Source organism: Limulus polyphemus, unplaced genomic scaffold (assembly GCF_000517525.1).
Source record: "Limulus polyphemus unplaced genomic scaffold, Limulus_polyphemus-2.1.2 Scaffold1648, whole genome shotgun sequence".
Classification (NCBI taxonomy): domain Eukaryota; kingdom Metazoa; phylum Arthropoda; class Merostomata; order Xiphosura; family Limulidae; genus Limulus; species Limulus polyphemus.
Genome location: NW_013667258.1, coordinates 50874 through 62508, shown reverse-complemented (window position 1 = coordinate 62508; position 11635 = coordinate 50874). Strand labels below are relative to the sequence as shown.

The 11635-nt window shown below is 35.2% G+C and overlaps 1 long non-coding RNA gene across 1 annotated transcript in view; it reads left to right on the top strand.

Annotated features, from left to right (window-relative positions):
• Nucleotides 1-8633: 8633 nt before the first annotated feature.
• The window catches only part of LOC106464422, a 12972-nt gene continuing 9970 nt past the window's right edge, over nucleotides 8634-11635 (top strand). The window contains exons 1-2 of the long non-coding RNA XR_001291135.2: nucleotides 8634-8648; nucleotides 10561-10923. This is a non-coding gene — a long non-coding RNA (uncharacterized LOC106464422). The remainder of the gene's footprint in view (nucleotides 8649-10560; nucleotides 10924-11635) is intronic.

Here is an 11635-nt window from a genome sequence, read left to right as displayed (position 1 = left end):
CTAGTACGGAAGAAGATACGTCCCGTAAAATTAAGAGACTTTGTTGAATTTTGATTTTGTGTTTGTAAATTCTGTACATTTAATTAAGTTATTGTTAATTGTTTATCGGTTTAATGTAAGTGGCTATTGTTCGGGACGAACAATACGAAGGAATGGGCAGTGTTACGACAGCGGGGTCACGTGACGCTAGTAATACGTCATATTTTCGAAGGTTCATGAAGTCACGAGCGTTTACTAGATATGCGGTATTCTTGTATATATAAGCCGCCAAGAAGTGACAGCAACAATGTAATGTAATGTGTAATTGAACTGCAGGCAGAGATAGATACGGACAGTTGAGTCGAGTACGTGAGACGTTCACTGTGAATTGTAGCATTTGTTATAGCGCGACTATGGAAATTAAGTGTATTGCAAAGATGTATTCGAAACGAATAAACCAGTTTTATTTAAGAAGGGGCTTATATCGCTAAAGTTTCTTCGGAAAGAAATTATACGGAAAATTAACTAACGACCAGAGACGTAACAATATCTAGTGCAACACTTCTTCAAAATAGGTTTACAGAATCTGTTTGAAATTAAGATATTACTGTTTAGGTAAAATGTTGTTTTATCATGAAAGATGTGAAATAAGAACTGGTATAAAAAGAAAGCCTTATTGTGTCTAAACAACAATTATCTAGTATGTTTAATATTTTTAAAAGGTCTGATATTTATAGCTGTGATTACAAGTTTATCTTATCAGAAGCAATTCAAACAACACTTGTGCTGCACTGCTTTGCTTGGAAAAAATGCCTTATATCCATTGTTTGTTTTTTGCTATTTTTTACATTGTTGGTAACCTCTGTAAACCAAATATACACTTTTATTTTCTAAAATGGCTAACTATTGGAACACTATTTTGTTGACCAAGTAAAAATGCTTTGATACATATAACGTAACCATATAATATTTATACACTTCTTCTTTCATAATTTGTAACTTATAAATATTAACCATGGTTTTCGTGTTGATTATCCTTAGGATTTAATGAAGGGAAAAATGATATTTAATAATAATTATAAGTAAATAACAATAATAATGCCTGCAGCTAAAAAAAATCACATTGCTACCTAAACCTACACTTTTTGTACAGAAACGAAAAGAATTAAGAAATCAAATAAACAAAGGGTGTTTTTGGAGGATATCAGAATATTAATGTACTACCTGTTCTTTCACAAAACAGCTAGTCAAACAACTTCCTAACTTTCCAAAATCGAAAAGAAACATCTGCTGTTACTTTACTAACTCTTAAAGTAGCATCATCACTAGATATGCGATTCTTGCTTCTCTTTCCTTAGCAGCCAGTGACCGACTGCCTGTCCATGTTTCAAACACTTCAAGCAAGCTGCACCAAGACTGGGGCAACTGCAATGTGACGTGAGTTTCCTCGTGTTCCTATTGTAGACTTCGTTTGTCGTGACAACTGGTTTTGCGTGAAAATAACTGATAGGAAATAGTTCAGCCGAAAAATATCACATACCTTGTTTTATAAAGGTGGGGGGACGATTATTCACGCTTCAAAAAAGTGAGTGGGACATGCTTACCCCGTAAATTACACATACGCCGGTTGCAAGACAACATCTTTAGTGAGTATTGACTTGTTAAAACAATCATTTATTGGCTGTAGTCATCCACCATATGAGAAAGAAAATCTTGTTTCTTTTTTTGGACAACTTTCTTTCAGCTTGCTCCCTCTGTGTATAAATATAGTACCATTTTTCTAAGGTCAGAATGTCATCAGATTGCTACGTTATATGCTGGTATGTTTATTTCTATGCACCGAATAAGACCGATAACGTCTATAAAAGATTTATTGGGGAGAGCTCTGTCCAGCATGAATGTGAAACTTGTTGAGTATCACTCATTTTAGAGATGACAGCATGCAGGTAGGCGCGCGGTCACGAGTACATATCGTAAAGTATGCCACAGCTACAATAAGAGTGGATTTCACCACGAATACACGGTATTTGTGTTAGAACATATTTGACTGACAATAATGATTTTATATGCATATTTGACATTATATATCAACAGTAATTACCAGCGTTGGCTTTTTTTTTTCTCATAATTTAAACTTAATGTAATTTTCAATACTACAATCTTAAAATAGTATACAATATATTAACAGGAATCTTATAATTTTCAGAAGTAGTTTGGAAATATTTAAATTGCAAATATTTCTTTGGAGGATCCTTTCTTGGGTAAAGTACCAATAACAAAGAGCACATCTCTTGATAACACTGCAAAGCTAAGCCTGAAATTTCACCTGCAAGTGGAACATGTTTTACAATTTTTATTACAAACTGCAAGGATTTTATGTTTTGTATTTATATTATTTTCAGTCCTCATTTGTTTTTAATTAAGCACAAAACTACACAATGGGCTATCTGTGCTCTGCCCACCATGGGTATCGAAACCCGGTTTCTATCGTTGTGAGTACGCAGACATACCGCTGTGCCACTGGGGGGCTTCAATCCTCCTACGCCTGCTTTACTTGAAAGAAGGCTCCAATAGAAATTTTCTCACTATACTGATATTTCTCTGTAGAAATGTACATAAATACTTTTCCATCATTCTGATTGGGTGCAAAGTTTTGAATTTCAAGGCGTTATTTAAATACTTCAGAAAATATATAGCTTTTTTAATCCTCGAGAATGTTAGAGTTACTTTTGTTTTTTGAAAATTAGTAATGTTCGTCCTAACTAAAATAAAAAAAAATATCACTCAAATATTTACGAGTCTTTTGATTTAGGTAAGAAACATAGGATTAGCATACTGTAATAATAGAGAATAAAAAATGCAATCCCTTATTTCTTATTTACATTGAAAATAAAATATATATATATTTATTTATGTAACATATTTAAGCTTCCAGTTATTCTGGTTATTCTGTGGGACAACGGTATGTTTACAGACTTGCAATGCTAAAATCTGGGGTTCGATTCCACGCAGTGAAACAGCAAATAGCCCAATATGGTTTTGCTTTAAAACAAACAAACTATCTTGTACTGTCGAGGTATCACTGTTGTAAATATTATATATTTTTAAAAAATCACTTTGCAAGTAATAGGCGTCAGATGGCGCGACGTTATCGCTAGCGCTGTATCGTACGTCACATGACAATGCTTTTGTAAAATCGGCAAGGCAGCACACCATATCTGCTTGGCAGGGAAAACTACGTTTAAATAAAAGGTAACATAATTCTCACATCAGAAGTAATTTTTTCTTTTAACTGATAGAAAGTAAAATATAATAAAATAATCTGTATTACTTGCAAATTGATGGTGTTTTAATTTTTAGCTATAGGATTTTAAGAAGCAGTGATTGGAACGTATTTAAAAATCGATTTATACACTTATTGAAATGTTCTACGCTTAGTTTTACATGCATTGATCCCGATCTTGTAGTTTTAAACTGACAGACTGCTCTGAGTATGGTTTTATTATGTAAAAAAGTATGTATTATTTCTCGCCTTAATAGATCCGCTAAAATACACGTGGCTGAACTTGATTCAAAGTGCGAGGCCACGCCCTTTTCACAACAGAAATTGGTTTGTTGGGAAAAAACAAAACAAAAAACATTTACTAAAAGATTGAAAACATAACTTAAAACTTATATTCGTAATGAAACATTTCTTTCTTGTTTCATGAAGTTTGAGGAACTATATAACCACTAGAAATGATATGTTTAAAGCAGAAATATTACTTTCTGAGTTTTAGGTGGTTTTATTTTATCTTCTAGCGTCTAATTTACAAAAATTAAAGTTAAATTGATATTTATCACATTGTTGTAGCCTATGTTGTTGTTTTTTGTTTCTTAAGTTTAGATGTTTGTATTAATTTTGGCTAGGAGGAGTTTTGAAATCACGAAGTGAACGCGTTGCTCAACGTCTGGAATCTTCCTGAACGTTTGGTAAACGATTTGAGTGATATAAAACGTAATTTAGGCGAGACTACTGGAGATTGTTGATCGATTAATTTGTTAATTTATAGAAGTACTAGAATGCAGTAGGTACGAGAGAAAAATTAGCGAGTTTGTGACTATCTAGTGTTATTTGTGAAGTTAGGCCTAATACGCACAAGAATAAACACAGTTGATTCAAATTTTTGTTTTTTTAATTTCGTGATTTTCTATTTAGACTGTAGGTGGTAGTAAGTCTGATGTTTTGTAGCATTAATTTTAACCACCCCAGGAAGCTTATTTACCTCTGTGTGTGTATTTAGTATCATAAACTTGCCCATAAACGCGTAGAATTGTGTGTCCCACTTGTTTGAAAACGATGGATTTCCTGATCATGTAATTTCCTGATGTCCGTAAACGACTTGTGAGCTAAACGTGGAAACTAATGAAATGTTAAATAATGAAAAATTACTTTGTGTGCAATATGTGATGTAGATAATTTAATAACTTATACTGTATGCTTGTTTGTTGAATTTCGTACAAAGCTACTCGATGACTATCTGCGCTACTTGTCTTTAATTTAGAAGTGATAGACTAGAAGGGAAGTAGTCTGTCAAAACCACCCACTGTCAACTTAGGCTACTCGAGTGGAAGTGTGGAATTGATCGATACATACAACGAACTATGGTTACTAATTTATCTTGTATTAATTATTCTGTATTTATTGTATATAGTCCATTAACTTATTTTGTGTGCATAACTTTGTATATCTTGTATATAATTTACTAATATAATTTGCATGCATAAGTTTGTCCCACTAGTTCACATACATAGAGGGATTTTTTTTCGGTTTGCATATTGCAACAAATAAAGCATATTTGGCATACTTTGCTTCTTCCACGTTGTAACTAGTGTTATCTACTGTAGGCTTCGTAATGTTACAACTTATGTTGTCTCTTTAGTCGTTTGTACTTCTTCAGCTAATGTTGTTTTCTGTAGCTTCTATCATGATACCTCCCGAAGACTGTGAATTTATTTCAGATAGTCATCTCTCTTATACCCCTGTCACGTTACCTCCTAGAGCTTTTGCATTATTTCGGCTAGCCTTCTCTCCTGTAACCCTGTCATATTACTTCCAAGAGCCTTTGTATTGTTTCAGCTAGCCTTCTCTCCTGTATGTTATCTCCTACAGCCTATGTATTATTTCGGCTAGCCTTCTCTCCTGTAACCCGGTCATGTTATTTCCTACAGCCTATGTATTATTTCGGCTAGTCTTTTTCTCCTGGTTATTACAGCTAGTCTTGTCTTCGTCAGCCCCTATCACTTTACAACTAGCCTTCCATCCTAAAGCCCCTTTCATGTTATCTCCTACTGTTTCTCTATTCTTTCACTTTCCGTATACTCTTTCAGCTAGGAACTTCAAATAATTTATTTTTCACATTTCGACGTATGAATGATATCATAAGAAAAAATGTTTCAGTTCTATTCGTTTGATGAATGGTTGGGCTTATAATATATGTTTAAAGTATCAATTTGAATTGTTCGTTTCGTTTCTTAAAATCTATTGTTTACTCCAGTGTTGTTACACACGTGTCAAATAATCAAGATTGTGTCTATTTTACAGACCATATTAACTGTCCACCATGGGCCAAGGAAGGAGCAAACAGAAGGCTGGTAAAAAGGAAGTGGCAGCAGGAGCGGAAGAATCCGTTACAAAGGTTAATAAACTGTTTACATAATTGTACGTAACGAAGTTCAAAACGATGTGTGTGAAATTAAAAGCAATTTTCCGTACAATAGCTGTATATTAAAACTGAGACATTAAAAATATTCGACAGCAAACTAGTATACAGTAAATTTTAGGAAGACAAAAAGTACTTTAAAGGTATTACAAGTTCAATTGATAAAAGTAAGAGCTGTTGAACCTTTCTCCTTGTTATTAAATTGAGCGTTGGATATATTTGTGTTTTTAATCTCTGTCTGGTTAGTGGCGACCTCTGTTATTAATATTGTCAAGTATAAATATACCGTTATTGAATGATTTAACTTTCGTTAATGTTTTAAAAGACTTGGGAGCATTTTACAATGGAAACTTAATGGTCAGAATTCGAATGCTAGAATCAAAAATTAATACGTCTTTTATAAGAAGAAATAGGCTAAGAACTGGAAACTGAATAAGCACTGCAATTTCAACCCACGGCTCCTAATGTGAGGTCCCGGCATGGCCAGGTGGTTAGGGCGCTCGACTCGCAATCTGCGGGTCGCGGGTTTGAATCCCCTCACACCAAACATGCTCGCCCTTTCAGCCGTGAAAGCGTTATAATGTGACGGTCAATCCCACTATTCGTTGGTAAAAGAGTAGCCCAAGAATTGGAAGTGGGTGGTGATGACTAGCTGCCATCCCTCTAGTCTTACACTGCTAAATTAGTGACGGCTAACGCAGATAGCCCTCGTGTGGCTTTGCACGAAATTCAAAACAAACAAACAAATCCTAATGTGAGATGAGATAACCACAACGTTCATGAATATCCATCTCTAATTTATAAGTTCTGACCGGAGGAAGAGATAACAAGTCAGCAGCACCTACCGCCTACGGGGCAACTCTTAGCCGAATAGCGAGGTTTATTATGAGGTTTGTAAAGCTCCCGCAGCTTCAAGTGAGGGGCGTGTTCAATAGCATATCGCGTATTAAATCTTGGACCTTTAGGTATACATCCTACCTAGCATGCTAACCACCAAGCCATGAAATAAATTAGAACGTCAGGAAAGTCCTTTTTTGTTTTGTTTTATAAGTGTCTCATCTGATAATTGTTAAGGTGGGCCTTATGAAACTTTATAGCATCTTTCCAAAAGTGTGTTTCAAGTGTAAGTTATATGAAACTTTGACAATTATTGAGTTTAGTGAGATCACACATTTTGTTTGAAACGTGTAGTGTGAGCCCAGCAGCAATAAGTAGGATTAATTGCAGTATTTACGGTGTTTTTAACGAACAAAGCCGTGGAACCTCAACCAATTTGTTGCATAAATAGTTAAGAAAAATGTGTTCGAACGCTATCGGCAATTCTAGGGTTAAGATACTTTAATCAGTTGCTTATACTTACAAGTGTGATTTATATTATGCATAAAGCGTTTGGCTATAAGCCGAGACCTGTGTTATTCCACTAAGGAAATGTTAAAATCAATAGTTTCAGCACTTGGCTAAGAAGGGTCCTTGTGGCGTACGATAGAGCACAACATGTAGGATGCCACAGTTACACCGCCCCCACAGTTCTGTCACCATGGCAAAATGAACATGGTCAGAATGGTTGCTTAACAGCAGCAAAATTTCAGTTTCTCATTTGTCACCGGAACACTGTTCAATCTGATTTAAAAAAAAGAATAGTGAATCGTCCCCTCTCCAACCGCCGTTCTTTGCAACATGTGCGTCTAACATTTTAGAAATTAATATTTCCTTTTACCTATACCGTACTTTTTATTTTGTTATTCTTGGTAATATGCAATACTGAAACGCTATACTTCGTCAAAAGCAGCAGCTATTTAAACATCCAGGATACTCTTGAAAAACAGGAACGTACCAGTGAGCACGTGCCTAAGCCAGACCTCTTCCAATTTCCAAGCTTTCATTATGATCCACCCAGTTTGATTTAATGACATCTCCAGCAGTCCAGACATTTAGAAGTTTTGCTTATTCGAAAACCTTTCGATTCGGGAAAAAAAAAAATCTCCCAAGCATCTTATAAATTATTATTATTATTTAATTAGGGGATAGAGTTCAAACTACCATTGTCGGGCCGGAATGTGTATCTGGAAATTCACGGTTCGCGTCTCGTGGCCACACAAACTCTCTCACAATAGTATCCCCAAAGTTGACGATAAGTGTTGTTCTTGGCCGCCTTCCATAAAATCTGTCAATTCAAAGTGAGGGGCGAATATGCGCAGATTGCTCTTGTGTTGATTTGCGCAAAATTTCTAAAATTGGAAAACAATCGAACTGTTGCGAAATATATCGTATGTACCAGTGTAACTCTGTATTAAACTGTAGTTTAAGAAAACCTGAATGCCAAATAGTTGGTTGAAATTGCATAATTTAATTTTAAACTATATAGCTCGTCACCAGGTGGTTCCAAAAACTTGTTTAAATGAAAGATATGTACTTCAGTGTTACAACGTTTTGTTTTGTTTTTAAATAAAGAATATTAATTGTTCAAAATTTTCATCCTGAAGCTTCCAAATATATGAATTATTCAATCAAGAAAAATTGTTTTTCATAATATACTTTATATCAGCGTGACTTCGCCTCCGGTTAGCTTGTTAAAACTAACCTTTTGTGACGTTGGTATGTTTTATTAGTGTGTTTGCTTGAACGTTTGCCAAAAGACATGCCAAGTTAAAACAGATTTTTATTAAATCAAGCTTACGATATTTCAGTATAATATTACCAACAAAAATATATACAAAAATCGCAATTTACAGCCAAGTCTGGATTTTGAGCAGTTAATAACATAGAAAGACAAATTTTTTGTTTGTTTTGTCTACGTATGGAACACCATATATACATCTCGTCCAGTGATGACTAGTACATGTATTAATTAACAACCCAAGGCGCAGAGAATCGATGAAAGTGTTAACTAGTAAACAGCCGGGTTTAGGAGCTGCCGCTCCGAGTTAAACCTTGTGCTATACCACAAAATGTTCCCTGGACTTTAAGGTATGAGTGCGTTATAATAGTGGCAGTCATTCTCTTAGTATGCATGGTGAGTGTTAGGGTGGTTCTTAAGGACGGAGGCAGATAGCATTAGTAGCTTTGTCGTAAATACAAATACAGTAAACCAGTGGTTCTCAACCGTTTCAGGCTCGCGTACAATTTTTTGTTTAATTTTTAAAAATTACAAACCCAGGCCTAATTTGAAAAAAGATAAAAAAACCTAGTAACAAAAATTAATATTTCTAACACTAACCCATTAATGCGAAGGATGCGATTGTTTTTTCTGGCACGATTAAAGAATATGTGGTACCATTTTTGTCAATTTGTAGGGAAGAAAATACTGGTGAGTCTATGAAAGTAGAGGGTGTGTTTGTAGGGAAGAAAATACTGGTGAGTCTATGAAAGTAGAGGGTGTGTTTGTAAGTGAAAATACTGGCGAGTCTGTGTAAGTAGAGGGTGGGTTTGTAAGTGAAAATACTAGCGAGTCTATGAAAGTAGAGGGCGTGTTTGTAAGTGAGGAGAGAAGTATGTATACGTACGTGGAAAGCTCAGATAAAGTTTATTACAAATTTTATGATTTTTTTATGTTAATTGTGTCGTGTACCACCGACATTAGCTCCACGTACCACAGTATGAGAATCCCTGCAGTATACAATGTATGATAATAAGAAACTATGCTGGAAATGTCACGTTTCAATTGTCTAGACTCTAGAAGATAAATATGTGTGTACGTGTAGTTCCTGATAAACATGAAACTTATTTTTTTAATATTGTCGGATAAATACTACGAGATAAATAAGTTGATGGTAAAGATTGATTTAAAATATAGAAATACACCAACACTATTGATTATCATGTTGTATTCTAAGTGTTTTAATAACGGTATTTATTCATTAAGCAACAAAACCAGTTCCAAGGCTATCGCTGCTAAGTGTGTGCTCACTACCTCATGGTCTCCTTCATTTATGTGATTTAGTAACAAAAAAAGTTCCTAGAAATTTATTCAGTAAATTAATTTTACAAGGACGAAAGCAAAAGCTCTAAAACACCCAGACTTCTATATCATCCATATTTAAACTAGCGTGACTTTTTTTTTAGTTATTGGAATGATTGTTTTTATTCCTGTGAAATTTGTGCAGTATCTATTTATTTGAGTCCAGAGCGCCACCTGTTATAAAGTGTAAAAAGTTATTTAGTTATTTCTTATTTTTCTGTGACAGTTATTACAAAGGGATTTAGAATGAACAACGTTTGGCAGTGTTTATGTTCTCATTTCGTTATTAGAAAATTGGCTGGGAAATTAACATGGTTCAGGGCTAACTTAATTGGATATTAAGATATATCTGGGGATGAGGAAGAATAATTTGTGGTGGTGAATCATTGGACAATGTCGCCATGTACAATCAGTCTGTGGCTACCACCAGGTGCCGCTTTTGTCAAGTGTCTGAAACTTTGTTTTGATATGTCCCCCCCCGTCTCTCAACTGTGTTCAATTTTAGTAACAGAGAGAAAAAAACAACAACGATGCTGGCACTCCGCATCAAATTTGGGGGGTGGTGGTTAAGTTTATTTTATGAATTAACCATAATAAAACCACATTAAAAGTTTTTGTTTAACATACATAAAAAATATTGAAATTGTTTCATCATAAAAGGATGTCGTCTCTCGATGATTTATCCGATTTCTGTGAAATATTTTTCAGTGTCAAATCACTAAACATGTTCGCCATTTTGTAGGATAAACAGATGCATCGGGATCCAAAGATAATGCTTGCTTATTAACCCATTCCTCCCAATGTTTGGGACATTTATTGCGCAATTATAATTATTTGTTAACTTTGTTTTCAACAACCCAGAAAGTGCTCTTCTGAGAATGACAATACTTGAAGTTTGTAATACATTAAATAACATCCTAGGGGACGTTGTGCAACACATTCAAAAGCTCTGAGGGACTAGTAAGCAACCAGATTATATTACAGATAATGGATCCACTTCAGCTTTCACATCGTTCCAATTATGTTCACTCCCAGACTTTATTCTCACGCTGCGCCAAAGCCTCGTGATTGGTTAGATGTGTCGTGACGTATAAGAACGAAGGACTTCACCCAAACTCTAAACCAAAGCTTCATCTTATGTATCATATCAAATTAAATATTTTCATTCAGCACGACACAAGTGCAAAATAGAGCTCGGCTCCAAACAAGCAGTGGACGAATTAGTTGTTTCTTCCCTGTTAATCTTGTAACTGACACCTGCCTCAAAGAGAAAACTTAACAATGGTAAGATTTGAAACTTTAGATTTGAAGAGAGTATTTTAGTTAATGCTTTATATTATGGCGATGTTTATTAACATTAACACCATTTTTAGATATGAAATAGTAGATAGTTAAGCAATTCACTTAATTGTGCACGGAAATCATGAACAGAAAAATAAGGTTTAGGGGTGGAGGAAGCAATATTGGATTGGTCAGGCAACTCAGAATAGTGTGCAAAGCATGTCGGTGCTAGGGGTGGATGGGTCTGGGGGCATGTCTCCCAGGAAAAGTTAAAACTAGGGGTCTGTGGGGCATGCCTCCCAGGAAAAATTTGAAACAGAGATGATCTGAGATTGAGTTTTATGCTAATGTTACTATAATGTATTGAAGGTATTAATCCTTTACAAGTACTTCTTTATGATTCACAAAAATAGGTGCTCACTGGCACTTATACTCACCATAGCTATAAGCAAGCACAAGCATGAACAACACCTGCAGATTACACACGTAATTTATTATACGTTGTTATACTGATTCATACATACAGCAGGCCCGGCATGGCCAGGTGGATAAGGCGCTCGACTCACAATCTGAGGGTCACGGGTTCGAATCCGCATACCACCAAAACATGCTCGCCCTTTCAGCCGTGGGGGCGTTATAATGTGACGGTCAATCCCACTATTCGTTGGTAAAAGAGTAGCCCAAGAGTTGGCGGTGGGTGGTGATGACTACGCTC